This window comes from Peromyscus leucopus, chromosome 11 (assembly GCF_004664715.2).
Source record: "Peromyscus leucopus breed LL Stock chromosome 11, UCI_PerLeu_2.1, whole genome shotgun sequence".
Taxonomy (NCBI): Eukaryota; Metazoa; Chordata; class Mammalia; order Rodentia; family Cricetidae; genus Peromyscus; species Peromyscus leucopus.
Genome location: NC_051072.1, coordinates 36,755,250 through 36,761,141, shown reverse-complemented (window position 1 = coordinate 36,761,141; position 5,892 = coordinate 36,755,250).

The following is a 5,892-nucleotide window of genomic DNA, read 5'->3' as shown; positions in this document are numbered from 1 at the left end:
CTGTACTCTGTGTGTATACAATACGCAGATCATGCGTCATATGACGTCATACCTTTTAAACAAGTCTCCTGTGGATGACATTGAGGCTGTTTCCATTCTTTAAAAGCTACTGTACACTCTATGAGCATTCTAGTATTTGCCTTCAGGCAAACCTTCGTACACATATATACGGGGTCTCCACAGGCATAGAACTGCTGGGTTATTGGGCATGTGGAAGTTCATCGTTAGTAGTTAAAAACTTCAAATAGATCAGTAGTTTAAATGTTTGTTTGTTTGTTTGTTTTCTTTCTGTCATTGGCAGTTCGAAGGTTGAAATTTACTGACTTATAGGAAACCTGAAGGAAGATGTGATCTGCCACCTTGAAATGCAGAGCTGCCTAAGTACGTTATATACCCTCTCACCCTCCAGTCTTCCCACCGCCATCGCCAACACTGAGCAAGACGACTGAGCAGGACGGGAGTGAAGGTAGAGCTTCAGAGAAGCCATTTCTGATAAATCTCAAACGGGCTGGCTTCCCTTTCATGGAGCCTGCTCTCAGTGTCAGAAGGACCCTCTGTCATGGAGGGTCCCGATTTCAATGTTGGAAGGACTCTCTTAACCTACCTGCCCTTCTTTGTTCCCATTGACTCCTGCGTTCCCCGGTCACTATCAGCTGCCTGTCATTTGACATCCCCCTGGTCATTAAAGCACTAGAAACCCAAAGCTATGTCCGTCCAGAGAGATCTTGGGCAGCAGGACAATCAACTCTCAGCCCCTTAGAAGTGACTGACTTTGTCCTGAAGGAGAAGGGAACGGCATGCAGGAGAGACCAGTAGAGCCTGCAGCCAACCCAGAAAGGACCGTTTTCAGGGGAGAAAAAGAGACAAGCAGAGAAAATATATATGATTGACAGTGCCCGTCGGGCTGGCTCGGGGGTCCAGGTGAGCCCGCTGCAGATGGTGATGAGGCCTATCAGGTCACGTACAGCAGTCACTTGTTGGCACGGAATGATCCCACAATGAACCCTCTGAAGGTCGGGCCTTGGCTTCACTCTTGGCACAGACACCAGGAACAGAACTGTGTAGCATGCTCTGAGGAACCACATACCCAGAGAACTTCCAGCCAGGCCAGCCTGTCCATATCTCTTGACCCATAGGGAGGCCACAGAGCTTTAGAAGGAGGACAAGTGGGTTTGGAAAAGTTGATAGATGCTGTCTGTAGTCTACGCTAGCTTCTGCAGTCCTGAGAGCCCAGGCACTCCACGCTACCCCTCCTTTACCAAACACAAAGGCTCCAAACGATCCAAGGGTCCAGATCTCCCATTTATCCCAGGAACTGCATCCAAAATCCCTTCTCTACTACAATTCTGAACTTTAAATGCTATATGATTGCAGGGCAAGGGGCATCTTCATTTATAGCAAAACCTAGACATTATTCAAGATGGGTTAATACAAGTTCCATGTGGCATAAGGCCATCCAAAAACATGGCTATCCAAATTGGGATATATTGGAAACACAAACTATATAGAAGGCTTCAGATTTGGTTTAACAATATTTAATTAATTGTAATAATTAAATGTAAAATGTTTCATCAATAATCTTATAGTGTTATATGTTGAAATGATAATGTTTGGGAAATGTTGAACTAAAGAAAATACATCATTAAAATCCAATCCTATCATTTTAGTTTCACTTTTTAATGTTGTTACCAGACAATTTCAAATGGTATATGCATCTCTAAAAACCAGGGATAATGACATCTAAAGTTAGACACACACACACACACACACACACACACACACACACACACACACACGTGTTCAAGTGTTCAAATTCATTGCTCACTTGTGGGAAATAGATTAATTATTTTGTGACTGGTCTCCTTTGCGGTGAGCTAAACTAAGGTTATTCATGTCCTTTCTTGATATTGTTAGAAATAGATATATTCATATATGTAAAGCATTATTGGGAACTATGCCTGTTATAAAATAAATGTCCCCTTCCCTAAAGTTAAATATTACCATTATAGCATTTCTGGTCCTCTGTAAAGAGAAAGACTATGGAGTATTTCCAAACCTGGTCTCCAAGGAAGCTGGGCATAGTAGGAATTCAATCATCTGTGCCTCTTAGATGCTTACAAGATTAATGATGACAAGTCAGGAGCCCCTGTCTTTTGATATAGGCATCATACTGAGCCCAGACTCACATTACCCTTTTATGATGGGCTAGACATGTAAGTCTTTTGATAAAACTAGATCATGTCCCATTCTCCCCAACATATAGAATGCTAGAAAGAATTTGCGGTATGGTGCCAATTAGGCCACAGATCAATGTACCCTATTCTTAGTTAAGATGATTAATATATATAACAACACTGAGGTCTTTTAAAAAAAATCAGGCTTAAAATTGAAGTAGATACACACATTAAGATGGAAATTGAAATCCATCTGGAACCTAAGAATATTTAATCTAAATCTTACATATAATGGTCTGATATGGGTTTTTGTCCCCCGAACTGTGGGTAAGACCATGGCTTTAGGCTACAATGGTGTCTGTTGTTTCTTGACTCATTGAAAAACAAGTTCTGATCTTTTCCTTTTAAAGTATTCTGTTTCCAAGTGCTTGTCTTGGAGAGAGAGAGAACCATATTCTAGGGTTATGAATTGGAGGCAACAAATTTCCCCTGTGAGCAGCATATTAGTTAGTGTCTAGATATAAAAAGGAGTAAGGATAGTATCGAAGAGCAAATAAATTCCATGGATTGGGGCCTGAGAACGCTGAGTTGAGTTACCCAAGCGGGAAAGAGGAATGCCTCTCCATTATTCACTTTGAATTTCAGAGATTTTATTTCTGCATTCTGTTGTTCTGGCTTAAAACAAATCTGAATTTTGTGGAGAATGACTGTGTGAGGAAAACAGAGTGCCTTCCGAGCAGTTCCTAAAGCCTGCGTGTAGCTAGCTCCTCACTCCGACTCAGGCTTGGCAAACCACTCTGTGATCTCCGGAAAGCATCTCTGGGGGCTTATTCATGCTGGGCTAATTAACACAGCCAGGGAATGTGATGCCTTCCCAGGGTTCCTGGGCCCTTTAACCCACAGCAAGACCCACACTCTGTTTTTTATGTCCCTAAGACCATTAAGTGCCTATTAGAGGTTCAATTATTTGAGAGCCAGACTCAACAGCAAAGCCAGGCAAGGATCGTTGACTGGGTACTGTACCTAAACCTTCAAAAAATTCCACTATGTACATTATATAGCAACTCCGAAAGTGTCAATCATGTAGCGTTTTGATAGAGACAGGTAAATGACACTCTAAGGACAGTGAGCACGATCTATGGCGTGGCTGAACTGGACGTGGAGGGTCAACAAAATGACACCTTCAGCTCTCATCTCTGGGTTGTACTCACAGCTCCGCCATTGTGTTTTCCATTCTTTGGTGTCACGTGAACTTGACTTCATCATCTCAGACCCAGAGGTCTCGTCCCTAAAAAAAACAACGAAAGAGAAGACGACCACAATGAGTTAGTGCATACACGTGAGTCCTGGTCATGCCATGTTCAAATTTCATGGGACATATGATTTGACACCACAAGTGGAAGCCACACAATCACTATCCTTGTCTGTATCTGGTCTGAAGACCAGAATGTCAAGATCAACATGGCATTAACAGAATCATTTTCAGTGACTCCATTCATAGAATAGGGGTCTGTACTGTTGTTATTCCTAGCCATTTCTGGAGTCGCATGAGCAAGTATGTGCTATCAACAGTCAGGCAAAATGCTTAGTGTCTCCAGGGCCTTACAGGTCACATAATCTATATGCCTGTGTGGCATAGCTACGGTGAAGCCCATATGTGCATGAGAAAGGTGACCTATAAAAGCAGGCTCCACCCGCTTCCTGCTCTCTTCTGTGCCTTTCTGTGGTGATGTAGTATGTACCCCCAATATACCCTGTCTCCCAATAAAACTTGCCTGGAGATCAGAGGAAAAAGCCAGCCACTATATACAAGTCAGGCAACTGTAGCACAGGCCTTTAATCCTATCACTTGGCGGGCAGGAATCTGTCTGGATCTCTATGAGTTCAAGACCACACTAGGAACAGAGCCAGGTGTGGTGGCACACGCCTTAAATTCCAATACTAGTTAACCGTGGAGGTCTGGAGATCTGTATCGACAGACAGGAAGTGACAGAGCTGGGCAGAAAGAGGAAGTGATGTAGCTGGACAGAGAGAGCAAATCAGATGGCAGAACAGCAATGCATATAGACGTGGGTAGACCGGAAGTCTCATCTTCGGAAGCTGCGGAGTTGGTGGGGTGATGTTAGCATGTGGCTGTTCCTCTGATCTCTCTCAGGTTTTCACCCCTATAGCTGGCTCCGGTTTTTTTTTATTTAATAAGACCATTTAGAAATTCGTCTACACCTTTCTTTTCGGTAGGCCTATCCACGTCCACCCTTTCCCTTCCCTAATAAAAACTCTCACAGTGGGTTCCATTGACAAATGAATAACATGTACTGTTGTTGGATATTGGGGTAAATGGAAGGTGCTACCCACAGTCATTGGTGCACGTGACTTGACAGTGTCCCCTCAGTCCCCACTTCCGTACTTGTCACCTCTGTCCCCTCCTACGTGCAAAGCAAACCCTGTCAAAGTTTGGATGGCACATAGATAGGAGGAATACTGTGATCACCAAAATGATATTTTGTTTGGGTTTTGTTCTATTTGGAATGGCGGGCAGTGGATAAAATTATATCTAGTCAGGTGCACATCTTCAATCCTGGCACGCCAGAGGCAGAGGCAGGGAGACCTTTGTGAGTTTGAGGAGAGCCTTGTCTACATAGTGAGTTCCACATCAGCTGAACCACATATTGAGATCCTGTCTAAAAACAAACAAAAGATGCAAAAAAGCCCCACCGATACTTTAGAATATAAACAAACACCAAGACATTCAGAAAGGCTCCTTGGCAAGTGCCACTGAGGGCTGTCCACTCTGTATCATTGATAGGAAAAAGACATATGGATGCTTTTCTTTTGATTGAGGATAAACTTTTTACTATTACAAATATTTACTTATTTACGAACGTGTGTGTGTGTGTGTGTGTGTGTGTGTGTGTGTGTGTGTGTGTATACACATGTGCAGAGGACAATTTTGTGGATTCAGTCCTCTCTCTCCATCTCATTGGTTCTGGGACTTAAACTAAGGTCATAGGCCTTGGTGGCAAGTACCCGGAACTACTGAGCTGTCTTGTAAGCCTAATACTTAACAGCATGATACAGCTGTCCTGATAAAAGGCTAAAAGTCCAGTGGCACGGCAAAGTTCCCACTTACTTGGATCTTACTAAACTGCATTTGGAGTGGGACTTTCCTGTTGGAATAGAAGACAGAAACCAGGTACTGAATGAAAAGAAAGTGACCAGCATAACACACAAGGAAACAAGGCTTAGAAAAAGCAGAGAAGAGAGGACTCAGTAGTTAGCATGAAGAGCTGTCTTCACAAAAACCTTCCGGGGTGACAAGCTGCGGGATAGCAGGAGGCACAGCTGGGAACAGCAGCCGATGAAGAGCCGTGGCGGGCCAGCATGATGGGTGGCCTTGTCTGCCCAGTCTGAACTGCACGTCTCGGAGTAGCTGTGGTCTCTTGTGACATCCATTAGCTCCTCCAATTGAGTGGTTTCAAGGCTTCAGAAGCCCCGGTTGTATAAAGCAGCTCATGTTAACTTTTATTTATTCATAGACTTAGTCATTTTGGAACTTGGGTCAAACCCAACGCACTGTGTAGTAAGCTGGGCAAGTGCTCCACCAGGAAGCGGCATACCAAGCCCTTCCTATACTGTTTGAGACATGGTTTTTTTTTAATTTGAATAGACGTCCTTTTGAAATGACTCCGCAATGGAAAACTAACTCTGCTTACAAGTG